The 15,775-nt window shown below is 36.2% G+C and overlaps 1 long non-coding RNA gene across 1 annotated transcript in view; it reads right to left on the bottom strand.

Moving 5' to 3' along the window:
• LOC138705271 (uncharacterized) overlaps positions 1–15,775 on the bottom strand; it is a 295,635-nt gene that overhangs the window by 188,457 nt on the left and 91,403 nt on the right. The window lies entirely within an intron of this gene.

Raw genomic sequence — 15,775 nt, 5'->3', positions numbered from 1 at the left:
ACACGGCCTTAGATGGCAGTTATTTTAATTTTAAAACTCATTTATCTCATTAAATATCAGTCCTATCAAAATTTTTCAAGGAATAAAACTTATCGCAAATTATTTTTAAAGAAACGTTTGTTATGTAACATTTTTCACAAAAATAAATAATAAGCGAGATATTTCGATTTATTTAATTCAGGCCCCCTTATAACCCCCTTTTAAAAAATGTATTTTGAATGCCATATAGCCTATAATCTAAGTTACAACGAACTTAATTTATATTCCAATTTTCATCGAAATCCGTTCAGCCATTATCGCGTGAAAAGGTAACAAACATACAGACAGACAACAATTTCAAAAAAGCGATTTTCGGTTTCAGGGTGGTTAATTATATATGTTATAACCAATTACTTTTGGAAAATCGAAAATTACCAGAAAAATTTCGGCTACAGATTTATTATTAGTATAGATTATTATTATTATTATTATTATTATTATTATTATTATTATTATTATTATTATTATTATTATTATTATATTGCTTATTTAGTTCAGCACACCAAGGATAGTCAATGTTGGCCATTAGGAAAGTTGCGAAATGGCATAATGACTAGTATGCGAGCCTAAGCTTCTTGCACATTCCATCTCGTAACAACACTGTGCTTATGAACTATGGGCACTATCTAGAGTGCCATACAGACACTTTATATATTAGGATACATGTTCGTGTTCATATCATACAAGTAAAAAAGTGTTTAAATCTCCGTATTTTCTGGTTCGGGCTAGGAAAGGAGAACAATAATAGTAGCTGCATTCAAGATATGGCACCTGCTAAAGTGAGGGTCACGTGAGAGCAGGTCCTAAAAGGTTAATTTGAGCGTCTCTTCAGTGTTACCAACTAATACCAGATATCACCATAGAGTTGTCTGCCCTAGGATTTCCAAGAAAATTTGAGCAAACATCTTTAAAAGCGCGGAATGTCATTTTCTCTGTAACTGAAAGTTGTTCCTCAAACAAAGTTTCAGCCAAAACTTTGTGAATTTGTGGACAGATGAAAATGCCCTCTTTTAATTTACCTTCACTCAAATTGGTAAACGTTTCTTTTAAATACTGAAAACCACGCCCTTGTTTATTTGCGTAGACCTCACTTTCAACTGTTATGAAATTTACTGAATAGAAGGGACCAATATCTGTTTAATTATTAGAAGTAGAAAAATACACGCCAACAACAATAAGAAACAGGAAATAGGTCATAAACTCATAACATTCATTAGCTTTTGTTTTGGTTTACAACCTCCAACCAACGCCAGATGTTTCCTGGGAGAGCGCTTATCGAAAAGTGAAATCATAATACAGGGACATCATTTTATTTTTACTAACATTTTTAATATTAACTTGGCTATACCTCTGGGTCAACGCCCTTTGCTACCCCCTTCCACTGGAGTTCGATGATACTGGCGTAATATACAAACAAATCACTTTATTGGGTATAGGAGGGAAGAAAAGTAGTTCATCCATTTACGTAAACTAGGAAATATCGCGCTTTTGAGTTTGATCATTTTCATTAGGTTTTTTTTTTAATCAAAGTACAGTACAGTATTAACAGTGAGTGTTTTTACTCACAAACTGAGCTGTCCAAGTGGACGTATTCATTATGCAGTGTATATTATACTGTCTACAGCACATTAGCGTACAATATAGAGAATGAAGTTAAATTGAAAAATAATCATAATATGGATATTTAAACACATTTTTTAAAAATGGTGATCGTTCATTTCGATACAGGCTTCAGTTCTAATGTGCATATTATATATTATCGCACTATAGATTCTTGTACCTAATCCCAATTACCAGTTTCGTCTGTCGTACTAGTAACTCATGTTGAAATAATTCTGTACCTACTCTATAAAAGAATACCTTAAATACTGTAAATTCAATCTTCACTTCTGCCCGATCCGAAAAGATAAAATTACTCAGACATACTATCTACTGTCCGTCCAAGTGGTTATGTCGTAGGGTCGTAGAAAGGAAGTAAATCACGTGACAGTTAATTACTTAACAAGGCCCTTCTATTTAAGTTATTTTAAACAGTTATATAATATTACGTAGACGTCCAATTCCTAACAGAAATTAATGTTCTCAGAAAAGATCTAAGACAGCCCAGCCACTAGCTGGCGAATAAAAGCTGGTGGGGGAAACCGGGATACGACGTAGGCAAATGGATGACAATACCTGTGCGAAAATGATTTAATATTGAAAGCTCTTTCTTCACGGGAAAACGCGAACATATTTTTGGAACGTACTGTTTACAATGACCGTAAGGCTACTATGACTATATATGCGGTCTTGGATCTGTGTGGAGGACGGTTGAACTTCATTAGTAGAAGGGGTGGGAGTGAAGTACATTCAAAAACTCAGGTACAATAAAAATGGAAGTAAAAATAAAATTATGTCCCTGTATATCTTAAAACCCTTACGTGATACGAAGAAAAGAGATGCATTTTCGGATTCAGCGCACACCAAACCATAAGGGACACATTGTTTTAAGTCGGAGCAAAATTCTTGTTGTTCAGTGAAATTGGACAGGTGTTTTAAATGCGAAACGCATCTTAAACAACGAAATGTGCGTTGATGGCATTTTATCACTCTTCAACGAGGGGAGGAGGCCCGTGCCAAGTAGGTGGGGCTCGTGAGGAGTGGGTTGGTTGCGATGATTCAACCAGTGATGCGTTGGGCGAGGTCCAAGATGTTACGACTTGCTCACCAACATCTGTTTCACACATTCTGGCTCATTTCCTTAACTTCTAATGATTATGTCATCCATTGTTCCGTTTCGTTTATTTGCCAAACTTACAACAAGCCCACCAGCCACTGTCTGGCAGCAAGCGAGGGACGTCCCAAAACGTAGACAAAACAACGACCATTCCACAATTTTTGAGCTTTTCTTGAGCTTCATCTATTTCACTCTCTGAATGTTTTGTTAGGAAATTCTTCCTATCATGCTCAATGACGCTATTCTTGACTTCTGTATCTCCATTGATTTACCACACTGGAAATGCAGGGTTGTTTCCGATCTCTGATAACGAATTTGAATGATATCATGTGCGTCAGGAGTCACACGATAGCTGAACTGTGGCGCGAGGTGACAGACCAGTAGTGAGTGATCTCCGAGTTAGAGTGCACGGCGACTCACAGCAGAAATTCCCAATAAAATCGAGACTTTTTGGGAAGAGTACATTACGACCCTTTCCGATGCCAAGTACAGTTAAGTGAAAATAAAAGAAGCCTGCAATAAGCGAGGTTTCGTTATTTCCAAGAAAGGTATCTTCTGTGTACGTAATAAGCAGGCTTCGAGACTTCGGACCCGATAGAGCAGTTCAGTGGGAAATCCGCATAACGGCGTACTGAGTATAGTGGTAAAGCGTACAGTGGGTGGGGGTACTGTAGAATGAATGCCAACAAATACGCAAAGGAAAACGCTCTGGATTTGAAGGTTCTGATGAATAATTTGGTTTTCATACAAACCTGTTTTCAAACTGTGTCTGAAACTATTACACGGTTAGAAAAGTCAGAGCAAGAGATGCCGGAAGCCCTCAAATTAGTTGAGGAAATGACACAGATTTAATGAGACACCAAGTACACCGGTTACTGAACGTGTAAAACAGAAATGGAAATCAATTTTATGTAAAAATAACGGATATGGAACATTGTGTAATATAGACAGCAGATTAGTGGATATAGAGTCACCCGAGAATAAAGGACTGTCTCTTAGAGACTGCAATGATGTTAGGTTTTTTCGTTTTGCTCCTATCACGTCATGCGACGTAGAGCGCAGCTTTTCACAGTACAAACTGTGTTTGGCAGATAACCGAAAAATATTTATATTTGAGACACTGAAAATGTATCTTGCAGTACATTGCAATTCGGTACTGTAACTGCACTTCCTAAAGACGACCAATAGCATAAATGAAGAAATTAAAATTGCTACATGTTTATTTCTACCATTAACACTGTGTATATTTAAACACAAATGCTTATAAAAGACAGGAGAATAAATGCTTTTCACATTCTTTTGACATTGTCATTGTGTAATGTAAATTACTTTCAGAATGTACATATGTGTGTGTTTCCCCGTACTACCGTACTCTACTCTAAATACGAGTAGCAACGTTGTTACCTCAACACATCTCTACCTTTCACTACCTGCAGCGAGTCAACAACCTATACCGTACTGGGTGTTCATTTCAAAGTGTGTCATGACGTCACTGTTGATGAGTCAGCGATTTGAAGCGAGTTTCAGCTTTTGTGTCAGAGAAGTTGCCTATTAACCAAGGCGTTCAATCTGAACTTGAGAAGGTGTACGGTATAACTTGAACGTCGTAGCAACAGATGGCGGTCTGTACGGTCTGTGTGCTACCATAACCTCTTTCGAACTGTGTTTTGCGCGGGCAAGTCGTACATCGGTTGCGTACGGCAACATTCCACAATACAAATCAAATGCTCCGTGTCCATGTTGACCTTCGAAGTTAATGTCAACAAATACGTAAGTAATCGTCTTCACCCTCTCCACATATCCCGACAGTAAGAAAAAACTCACCTCAGTACATGTATCGAAACAGTTCACATTCCTGCCACTACCGGCGTTATCGTACGTATCGGTAAGTAGGCCTACTCTTCTGAATGAACGCCGTACTCACTAGGCAACTTCTCTAGCACATAGGTAATACACCTTTGCGGAAGTGTAGGAAGATTGAATTCTCTAGGCTCATCGACTAGCCACATGACTGCATACAGCGAGCCATGACACACTTTGAACTGAACACCCAGTAGTACATGCACAGTAAACTTATTGTATCGTGTCCCAAGTCTCGAAGCCTGATAATAAGATTGGTAAACCTCGAATAATTTGTATCATCTCGTGAGGTGCGACGACTTGTGACGGGGGGTGGATTTGCTTGCTTTTTCCACTCTGGAATTAATCCCATCCGAGCTTTGCCAGTGTTATTAGGTACACACAAGATGCCTTTCTTGAAAATAACGAAACCACGTTTTTTGCGGGCTCCTATGATTTTCACGTAACTGCACTTGGCATCGGAAAAAGGCTCGATTTTCTGGGGGATTGCTACTGTGATACACCGTGCACTCTGATTATGAAATCACTCACTACTGGTCTGTCACCTCTCGCCGCAATTCAGCTGTCGGTGTGATTCCTGTCGCACATGACGTCATTCAAATTCGTTATCAGAGATCGGAAACAATCCTGTATTCTTCTGAATTCCGACAGTTCTACGTGAAATAATATCTGGATGACAGAAATGATGCTGAGTGCTCAGGTGTGGCTCAGTGGCGAAGTTTCCGGCCGCAAATTTAGCATATCCGGGTTTGATACCACACAGGGAAGTGAAGTTTTATCTCTTTCATAGAAACTGGACGCGTTTCTCTTGTCCTTATCGTAACAAGTGCAAGTCAAGATTACGGTGATAGATTATCTTTATCATAAAAATATCTAATCATCATCATCGTCACTTAGCTTCCTCAGGCCTTCCTGCTACCTTCCATGTGAGGATTATGAACCAACATTATCTTAACACTCATAAGACGTAGTGGAACTTCCTATCAGATGCGGTCAGAGCCGCTTGGTACCGGTAGCTCAGTCAGCAGAACGCTAGCGAACGAACCCTAGTCAGATTTCCGGCGATGACACAATTGTACTTATTAATTATATATATATATGTGTATTTATTTACACTGCAAGTGGGCAAGCACCCGGTGGCAGTGGTATACACGATATGATATGATATGATATGATATGATATGATATGATATGATATGATATGATATGATATATGATATGATATATGATATGATATGATATGATATATGATATGATATGATATGATATGATATGATATGATATGATATGATATGATATGATATATGATATGATATATGATATGATATGATATATGATATGATATATGATATGATATATGATATGATATGATATATGATATGATATATGATATGATATGATATGATATGATATGATATGATATGATATGATATGATATGATATGATATGATATATGATATGATATGATATGATATATTTATTTCTACAACTCATATTTGGTAATGGGTCGCCACCACATCTCTGTATTCGTGCTCCCCATTACCTTCTAATTACAATAACACATACAAACTTTCATTGACGTGTACAGTCAACTTATTTTGTGCGAGATCGTGCGTATTTGCTTGTTTTCCGCACAGAACCAATACGCGGTACGTGTGAAATACCACATTCAGTATTCCCAATGTAACACACAGAACAATTTCCCCTCTTCTTACCGCTTGTGACATATTGATTTTACTGCTTTAGGCTTTTAACATATTTTTAGAGACGTTCAATATAGTAATAATTATAAATTGGAAACTTATCACTGCAATTTCACCTAAATTGCACTGTTAATTATTGTTTTTAAATATTTGCAAAAATTAAGTAAAGTCTACTACTCCACGAAAGCTATTGTATTCCTGATACAAGTAACATTAAGGAAGCCGTGAAAAAATCAACAAGACTCCAGATGCCGATGTTATTACTGCAATATGTTATATAAATAATATTGTTAAAATATTAAAATGAAAAAATAAATCATTACATAACCTTACCGTTTGTTTTAAGTTCGCATTTATAGACTGGGGGGAAAAAAGACAGACGTATATCACGGCCTGCTGGAGTATAGATATTTTTGTTTTCTAAAGTTGCCGTCATTAAACAGAAACCAAGATGGAGATTTCATTGCAACTAGTTAGAAATTCGTCTTTCAGGTATGTAATAAACGATCTTCGCACAAAATAATGTACGATACACGACCGGTATGTTTGTTTTCATGTTCTCGGAAATTAAAAAAGCTCAACTACGTTTCGCTTTTTCAATCTTTTCCTCGAACATGAAAACGTCAACATACGGCTCTTGTAACGTATATTACTATTGCCTTTGTTACCTCTATTACTATAATACATACTCTCAATTTGCTTTCTAACCTCTCACCTTAAAATTTTCTCTTCTTTCTAATGAACACCTCACCACTTTTATTGTTTATTTATATTGAAGTACTTCCTGTCGTCTAAAATTTCCCTAATTATGAACTAACTTTTACTAACACTATTTAATCATACTCCTTCACTTACCTCTCTAACTTACAATCAGTTCTACCTCTCCTCACTTCTGTCATCACTCTTATCCCCTATTTCTCCATTAGACACTGAATCACATGTTTATTTTGTTTAATTGTTCCCTTACACCCCCAAAAATTTTCCGTTTGGCACTATTTTTGTAAGTCAACTCAACCTTCAATTGTAAACTTACATTGAAATACTTGCTGTCTTCCTATCATTTCAGTTTCTCTGATTGTACGCTAACTTAGTCGACACTCCAATATTAGTAACATTTCACTACCAATTACTATTAACAAACACTTCTAATTTTCTCTAGTCACTTCCTTTATCAACTATTGTTTCTCTGGACACTAATTCACTTATTAGTTGTATACACAATATAAACAATACTCAATAAAATTACGATACACAATACAATTTAACACAATAATTACAATTAATAATAATAATAATAATAATAATAATAATAATAATAATAATAATAATACATAGAATAACCTAATTAATAAGTGAACCTAATTTTACAATATGGTACAACTTACATATGCATAGGCCCTACATAAGTTTCACATTGGTACTGATAATAATCTTTCACTTTACTCTCATTTCACTCGCTGTAGTGGCACTATGACGCATTTCACTGACACTTTAGGACACATTTCACTTACATTCTACAACACATTCCACTGACACTATAGAACACATTTCATTGACACTATAAATTATCACTGATCGGAACTGTTCACTGCACTGTAAAATCGTAACTTCACTGTCTCACCACGCTTCACTGATACAACAGCTCAATTACACCCTTATGCATACTGTACTTATAAACAGAACTACATTTAAACTAAACATTTCTAGTCTAAGACCCTCTTACACGCTATTTTTAAATAATTTACAATTCAAACCAAGGAAGTAACTCGTCAGGCTAAATAAATAACTTACATGTCACCTTAAAAAATTAAATGTTAAATGTCACCTTAATTTTAATTTGCACTTTATACACAACTTTTTAAGTTATTCTTGAATCTCCTTAAGGAAGGACAGCCCTCAAAGACCTGGACAGCCCTCAATTGTGGATAAAGCCACAATTGTGAAAGTTCTTTTTATCAGGGTTATCATTTTCCTTCCTTCATTATACCAATGCTCTCCACAATTCCGCTTTCATTATCATCTCCGTTTCGAAAAATAGGACGCCTAGCCTACTTCTTTTAGGGTCGTATTCATAGACGAGACTTTGGACCAAAGTTGACTTTGGAAAGTACAAAGTCACCATTTTCCTATTCACAGTCGACACTTTGAGGAAAGTAAGCTTCAATCGTGACTTTACTTCGAAGTCGCCGAAAATCTAGACTTTGACTATGACTTTCGTTCGTGGACAAAAGGAAAATGACTGATATTTGGGAAATTGCTGAATTTGCCGAGAATATTGAAGACATCTAGGAGATTATTAAAGCTGCTCATGATCCTTAGCTATTATTATAGATTGTAAATTCAAATCAAGGTACAGATTTGATAAACAGACAGTATTAAATATCCTCGTCATGTTTCAACTTTCATTCATGAATAATCAAAGACGATTATCTATTTCACCTATAAATAATACAACTTTTTTCATCGCGATTTTACGCTATTGGTAAGGATTAATGGCTTAATATTGATTCTTACTGTTTAATTCTATATAGAGGATAGATTATACAGTTGGAAATGCAGTTAATTTATAATCCTTGCGGTCGTCATAATAATGTTTTCTGCGTATTGATTTCAGATAATTTTAAGTAGTTTCTGCAGACATGCAGGGAATAAATCTGCCAACTGTCAGCAGGATAATATGTCTCTTTCATAGTCTGTCATTGGTGGAATATTATCATCCGTATCTTCAGAACAAAATTATTTTACAATGAAATAATGTCAGGGCTTGATGTGAAACTAACATAACTAAAATAGATGTTTTTTCACAACAAAATTCTTAACAGGCAATACTATTTCAGATAAACTATGCCATCATGTTTTGTAGTTACGAATTGTGTTATATACAAGACTGTTCGAACTGTGTTATGATTTTTTGTGGCCAGGTAGAAGGACAAATTATTATCGATTGGTGTAAAGAACTAAAAATGTCAATTTTTGTACTTACGTTAATTTCACAAGCCCTCAAATAATAATATTATTCTTATGTAAAGCTGCAAGAACGGTTAACAATTGCTTAACACGTACCGATGTTCAATTGTATCATTGATTTGTGACACAAAAAATGGCTTTGATTGAGGCAATGCCTACTCTATTTCAACTATCTATTAATTTAATTCGTTTAGAAGGCAGTGATTTTGATTGCCAACATTAGTACAAGATCGTCAAATCTCCACTTACCAAAGTCAAAATCAAAGTCTCAGAAGTATTGTCTATGAATAGGACTTTTAACAAAGTTGAACTTTACTACGAAAGTCGACTTTGGGAAGTCTTCATCCAAAGTCTCGTTTATGAATACGGCCCTTAGTTCGGTATCGAATCAGCCGTCCGCCGAGGTCTGCATGGATAGTGAAGCCATCTTAGCCTACAGCACAATCGGCACGGAACTCATTCCGTATGGCAGCCGTGGCGAAAATGGGACCGTGCGCCGAGCCACTGTGTAACCTGCAACGTGCATAGCACCTATGGAGGGAGGCGGAAGTGAAGCAACTGTCTGACTTATTAATGGATTTTCATTTTCCTTACGTCAAGCACTTAAATATAATTTTATACAGTACAAGGCTACAAACTAATGTTTAGTACGTGTAACGAAGAAAGAAATGGACAAGAAAACATAGGACACATTATCAGAACCTATTAACAGTCTTCAGAATGTCTCTGCGACAGAGTTTCAAAATCAGGAATTATGTCACTTACTGCCAGTCGTAGTTGATCACAAAGGTATTTGTCTGTCAGTCGTGATCTAAATTTGGTTTTTACCATTTTCATTGTTGACAATATTTTGCCACAAACGTAAGTTGTAGCCAACATGGCTTCAACTGAGCAAGCGAAAGAACGAAGCTTCGGATATTTATTTTTTGGCAAAGATTTTAAAAGTTCAACATTTGTCAAGTCCTTACATCTGTTTTCATTTAACATCACATTGTAAATCTGTGAGTTTAAAGAAGATCTAACCGCATCATTCGTACAAATGCTGAAAAAGGATCGACGTACAGAGCTAATAATAATAATAATAATAATAATAATAATAATAATAATAATAATAATAATAATAATAACAATAATAATAATACTTAAGTTTTTATGTTTCATGAGTGACATCTAGTATAATGCCGTTTTATGTTACACAACCGTTTTCCTCGTAATATTTGTGAAGAAATCATACATTTAATATTCTCCTCATATTGGCAGCAAAAAAGTACGTCCTCCCATCCTACTTGAAACTTTCGTTTTTGTAGAGGTACATGGTTTCGAGAGAGACATTGCGACGATACGCCACTCGCAGGCCAGAGACAAACACAAATGGAACGGAGTTTGACTCCAGTGAGTGAGAGGGTAGGGTTTGGGGGAGGTAGGAAGCAAGAGAAATGCATAGCTATCATTGCGAGGCACAATGTGCTCGCGAGTCACATTTTCGCCACGGCTGCCGTAAAGGATGCACAGAAAATTACTTGGTCTGCAGTGTATGGAGATGATCCTATCGCAACTGGTATCGCTAATACTAGTCGTGTCGCCAGCATCGAGAAGGTCAGTGCTTAATGTAATACAGCATGGATACAAAATAAAGGACATTCAATTCCCATGAGGAGACAACTCTCAATATTTTCTTTCCAGCTAGAAATGCAGCGGCATTATCTACATGACGAGTTATTATTATTATACTACTATTATTATTATTATTATTATTATTATTATTATTATTATTATTATTATTATTATTATTATTATTATTATTAATCAATCTTGGTCTTATTGAACAACGCTGTATTAACTATGAGGTTATTTAGTGTCGATGGGATTCGCCTTACAATTAGGGAAAATCCCGGAAAATCCCAATCAAGCAATCAGTCCAACCGAGTATCAAACCCACTCCAGAGCACACCTCCGGATTCATCATCTAAAACTGCTATATATGAAAAAACATTCATGTTACAACATATTCCAGTCTTATGAATCCATGCTGGTTGAATTTAATGTACCATCTCTCAGTAGTCGCAGGATAAGAGCACAACAAATGTATTTGTTCAAAACCATAAATGGCTTAATAGACAACCCTGATCTTCTACAGCTAATTAGTTTCAATATTGGTAAATCAAATTTGAGAAAGCGATCTCTCTTTTAATTACATACATCAAAAACACAATCTCATAAAATGTCTCCACTTTTATTAATGCTTCGAACTTACAATCATCTATCAAATAAACAGGGTTTAGATTTCTCGTTATCGTACAATATGTACAAGAAAAAGTTATGTACATGACATGTGGAATTCTAGTAGGATGTTGGTTGTAGTTGTAGTCAGGTATCATGCTGGTTGGAACACGTGTTCTGTAGTGGTAAATTTCGTAAATAAATAATATAGTCCTACTATATAATACTGTATACTGAATTTATTAACACAGTGTTATATTTACTCTGTAATTTGCCAATTATAGCTACATTTTACATTTTTGGCTATGATATGTATCTCTTTAATTTATCTTTATTTGGTATTTTTCATTTATATCTATATCTGTGTCTTTTATTTAGGTAGTATCTATTTGTTTTTTTTTTCATTCTTAATTTTTATTTTGTAATTACACTTGTATCTTGTATTTGTTTCTGTTTTATCTCTTTTTTTTTCATGTATATGCAATTCTGTGTTTATTTTTTTTAAACAAATCTGTACTGTCTATTGTAATTGGGGCTTTGCCCTGTTATAGACATATTTAAATAATTAATCATCATCATCATCGTTGTCGTCGTTAACGTCACCAGTATAATAATAATAATAATAATAATAATAATAATAATAATAATAATATTATTATTATTATTATTATTATTATTATTATTATTATTATTATTCGAAAGTTGATCTTTATATTGTTGAACATAAATACATATTCACATTTTTTACTAATACTGTTCATTTCGTAATCATAGCGCAGTATCACAGCTTGAGATGACACAGGTGAAAAACAGGGCAAGGAATATACCCGCAAACTTTATGAAGGAGTGAAAGACCTCCTTTTCCCTGCTGAGAATAGATTTCATCGGATTCTTATCCGCTAGACATGTATAACCGGAAACGGAGCCAAACCGGAGGCCGATTACATTAGCATTTGCATTGAAAAGTGTGATACCGAAACCTCAATAGCCGTTATGTAAACAGAGCTAAGGAGAAAAGTGCACGGTCAGAGTTGACATCAATACCGACGGAATCTGGAACAGAGTTAATTGAACAGCAGAAACGCCAGTCAATGTGAGGCGTCCAAGTTTGACAGGAGGCACCTCCACTGACACACAAAGTACAGCAACAAGAAGTTACTTCTGGCAGGAGAGTCTGGAGAGAGGAAACACGATCGCAGTGGATCGGCTGAGCTTGACCTAAGCAGGCCTGCACAAGGTTTGCGCTCTCCGAGCAGGCTCACAGCTCATGAGCGGAATGCAAATATTAGCTGCGCTCTGTACAAGGGTGGACTGGAAGAAGGGTGATCTCGTACAAAATATACATAAAAGGAAATACAGTACTGCCGTAGTAAGACTGTTTATGAAATGCATTCCCGTTCAGTGTTTGCAAAACTATCTTGGACTACTATTAATTAATAAAGAAATATTTATTTTACTGAAATAATAGAAATTCTATAGCTACTTAAATGTACAATATCATTTGGTATATTTTTATGTATCAGTACATCAAAACGAGATTTTATGCTGTTGGCAGCTGAAAGGAACAGTGGCCTACTGATCATAATGAAACATCAGTTACAGATGTTCGATGCCTGCCTTTATTAAAGTTGATTATAGAAAACAGTTGCTCACAAATATAAATGTCGAGCCAAACATAGCAATCATTTTCACAGCCAGCCTGTGTAGTCGTGGATATTATTGCTAATGTTTAGTCTTGTAAAACTCAACCAGGCTAGTAGTATTATTCAAACGACCTTTAGCCCTCAGATCACATTGAAGATCAATAAGTTCGAGCTGTAAATCGTTAAATGTTAAATGTTATGTTCCGTCTTTTAGATTCCTCCATGCTGTACTGTAGCAGTAGGTAAGCAACGTGAAACAGTTACTGAGAATAGGCCTACACACTGCACTCCACTAGATAACTGAGTGGTCGTTTCCCTCTCCTCTACCTACAGCAAGTCTATGTCATTCTGACGTATCTTCCTCTCCGTTTCGGCGAGCGGTAAACACAGCTCTCCCGCTCCGAAGGAGCGCGCGCGCTCGTTGAGCGCTGTTTGTGCAGGTATGAAATAGACTGATCTTTGGTACCTATATATTTTTAACATTTTATCACAAGTTCCTTATTACAAATAATTTGAATGCAAAATGAATTAAACAAAATCGTGTATACTGTACATATTTTATCTTGACTGATCCTTGTCTTTGTATACGCTAAGTTAAGTGAAATACAGAAAACTCTCAAACTGAAAATAAAGGAAAGGAGAATATTTTAATTTTAGTAGGTTATTTTACGACGCTTTATCAACATCTTAGGTTATTTAGCGTCTGAATGAGATGAAGGTGATAATGCCGGTGAAATGAGTCCGGGGTCCAACACCGAAAGTTACTCAGCATTTGATCATATTGGGTTGAGGAAAAACCCCGGAAAAACTTCAACCAGGTAACTTGCCCCGACCGGGAATCGAACCCCGGCCACTTGGTTTTGCGGCTAGACTCGCTAACCGTTACTCCACAGGTGTGGACATTATATTATATTATATTATACTTACTTACTTACAAATGGATTTTAAGGAACCCGAAGGTTCATTGCCGCCCTCACATAAGCCCGCTATCGGTCCCTATCCTGTGCAAAATTAATCCAGTCTCTATCATCATACCCCACCTCCCTCAAATCCATTTTAATATTATCCTCCCACCTACGTCTCGGCCTCCCTAAAGGTCTTTTTCCCTCCGGTCTCCCAACTAACACTCTATATGCATTTCTGGATTCGCCCATACGTGCTACATGCCCTGCCCATCTCAAACGTCTGGATTTTAAGTTCCTAATTATGTCAGGTGAAGAATACAATGCGTGCAGTTCTGTGTTGTGTAACTTTCTCCATTCTCCTGTAACTTCATCCCGCTTAGCCCCAAATATTTTCCTAAACACCTTATTCTCAAACACCCTTAACCTATGTTCCTCTCTCAGAGTGAGAGTCCAAGTTTCACAACCATACAGAAGAACCGGTAATATAACTGTTTTATAAATTCTAACTTTCAGATTTTTGGACAGCAGACTGGATGTAGGGATTCGTAACAAGTTGTTTTTACGGTGATGGGTTGTTAGCCCTTCGCCCAACCCCCAAGCTGGAGGATCACTCCTTATCGGCTGTCCACGACTGCTTATTCAATATATTCGCAGCTACCCTCCATATCTGGAGGCCGTCTTCTCTATCCTCAACCTGAGGACGCGCCATGCCGTGGTGATAGGGACCCACCATACATGGTATTATATTATATTATATTGTTGTAATCCTTTATGTTAATATTATTAATAGCCTACCATTAATTGTCAAAGCACTGTGCGTATGAGTTATGTAAATAAGGCTAATGATTTGTGTGTGTGTAGAGCGAAGTTTATTTCATTAAATTAATAAGAGTGTTATAAATTCTGTACTGTACAATGGATTGATGTAATATCCTTATAAACTATTATGTACTGACAGACTGAATGACTAGAACAACCGTGGCTCTTGTTACATTAATGCAGGGAAGGTAGCTGTAATGCGAGTCCGCCACTGCGTGAGCGTTTTGCTCTGGCTTGGAATTGAAGTGCCTTGCGGAGCGAGAGCAGCTCTGGCCGGCTAAATGGAGCCGCTCTCATGCCCGGCCCTGGTAGTGTATTCCGACGGCGACGTATGGGAACAAACTCCAACATAATCCATAGTGGTGGTGGTGGTGGTGGTGGTGGTAATAATAACTCGGCAGTAGCAGTAGTGCTAATAGTAATAGTAATTAATTTTCCATTACAAAGATACAGTGTGTGGATTTAAAAATAGAAATAGTTAAGTAATAATAATAATAATAATAATAATAATAATAATAATAATAATAATAATAATAAAACACGGAAATTTTACTTGAAGCAAGTAGAGCGATCGGTTTGGAAGTAAATCCCGAAAAGACAAAGTATATGATTATGTCTCGTGACCAGAATATTGTACGAAATGGAAATATAAAAATTGGAGATTTATCCTTCGAAGAGGTGGAAAAATTCAAATATCTTGGAGCAACAGTAACAAATATAAATGACACTCGGGAGGAAATTAAACGCAGAATAAATATGGGAAATGCGTGTTATTATTCGGTTGAGAAGCTCTTATCATCCAGTCTGCTGTCCAAAAATCTGAAAGTTAGAATTTATAAAACAGTTATATTACCGGTTCTTCTGTATGGTTGTGAAACTTGGACTCTCACTCTGAGAGAGGAA

This window comes from Periplaneta americana, chromosome 8 (genome assembly GCF_040183065.1).
Source record: "Periplaneta americana isolate PAMFEO1 chromosome 8, P.americana_PAMFEO1_priV1, whole genome shotgun sequence".
In the NCBI taxonomy this organism is placed as follows: domain Eukaryota; kingdom Metazoa; phylum Arthropoda; class Insecta; order Blattodea; family Blattidae; genus Periplaneta; species Periplaneta americana.
The sequence above is the reverse complement of the archived record's forward strand: the minus strand, read 5'-3'. Positions and strand labels throughout refer to the sequence as shown.